The sequence below is a fragment of the Quercus robur genome, chromosome 6 (genome assembly GCF_932294415.1).
Source record: "Quercus robur chromosome 6, dhQueRobu3.1, whole genome shotgun sequence".
Lineage (NCBI taxonomy): Eukaryota > Viridiplantae > Streptophyta > Magnoliopsida > Fagales > Fagaceae > Quercus > Quercus robur.
Window position 1 is genome coordinate 24,290,721 of NC_065539.1, and position 1,780 is coordinate 24,292,500.

Below are 1,780 nucleotides of genomic sequence, written 5' to 3' on the forward strand. Positions count from 1 at the left end.
TCTCCCTCAAAGCACACAGCAGTGGGAGAAAAGGCCTCTACACATTGAAGGGAGGTCATTCCTTATAAACACATTTCCATGTGCTTCCCTAGGCAATATAGGATTCCATGGAATGCAAGACCCCCCCTTTTTTGGTCACTACAATCTCACTATTAATTGATAACATTTAGCTATCAATATCGTTGCTAGATAATTACTAGACTCATAATTAGTTCAAATGGTATCTTCCCATGTATATGAGAGATCAGGAGGGCTTAGTTTCAAGCTATATGTATGGAACATGACATACTAGTATTTATATTTTTAACCATTTCCGGCATCAACAAGAAATGTGCCAAAGGCCTTGTAGCTAAATTGGCAACTCCCTATACACAAAGTGCTTGGAAATCTAAGAGGGAAAAGGGATCGAGCTGCGGAGTTAGCAACATGTTATAATTATTTCTCAAAAAAAAAAAATGAATAGTTGTTGCACACTTGCCTCTTTAAATGCCAGGTGCTTGTAGTTAAGTGGCATAATATAATCTCTTTTTTTTCTTTATTAGGAGAACCAATATTCAAATAACCCTTTCTTTCTTTTTTTTCTTTTTTTTTTTTTTTTGAGAGAGTAATATTCAAATAACCTCTTTTCCCTTTATAGGAGTAAGTATCAAATTATCCCAAAAAGAATATATAAATAAATAAATAAAAAATGAGACTACCAAGTCAAATAGTCTCACAAAAACATTTCGAAATCTCATATAGGTTTCAGGCGTTCAAAATATAGGTCGAGACTGAGTGAAAATATATATAATGGTGGCAAAAAGCTAGAACCAAAAGAAAGAGTATGATGAAACTTCCATAAAGAAAAATAAAAAGAGTATGATGAAATCTGAATAGTGAATATGCTTCTAAATCTAAGAAGTTATCAAAGATTTAAAAGAGCACCTTTTTAGTCAGAACTTATAAGAACATATAAATAAATAAATTGCACCTTTTTCGTTTTGAAATGGAGGAAAGCAACGGCAGATTTTCTGAAGATATGCACCCCCTCCCCTCCGAAAAAAAAAAAAAAAAAAGAAGATCAACTGCTCTATATTGCTCGTATTATGGCAAAGATTTTCTCAGGCTTCCCTTTGTGAATCAGGCAAAAATAACTAGAAACGAAAACGAGCATTACATCACATGAATATAGGCCAAAATGGCCCATTAGCATTAATTTTTGAAATATTTAGCAACAGAGCACTGTTTCGGAAATAATTAGGGAAATACCACTTTTTCTGGTACTCGAGTTTGGTGAGGTCGAGTACCATGTTTTTTTAATCCACTGTCGCCCCATATTCAAGGAGCCCGATAGTGGCGTTTTTAAGGCCTATAGTGACGTTTTAGGGCCTTATAGCGGCGTTTTTAAGCCCCCATACCAGGTTAAGGGGCCCTATAGTGACGTTTTCGGGCCCTATAGCGGCGTTTTCCTGCAAAATTTTTTATAAGTCCCCATAACAGGTTCAAAGGGCCCTATAGTGGCGTTTTTAAGCCCTATAGTGACTTTTTGGGCCCTATAGCGACGTTTTCCTGCAAAATTTTTTATAAGTCCCCATAACAGGTTCAAGGGGCCCTATAGTGGCATTTTTAAGCCCTATAGTGACGTTTTCGGGCCCTATAGCGTCGTTTTTTTTTTTTTTTGAGAAGATGTTTGACCAATGAAAAGATAGTACTCGAGCTCACCATGTTCGAGTACCAGAAAAAGTGGTATTTCCCTAATTATTTCCGAAACAGTGCTCTGTTGCTAAATATTTCAAAAATT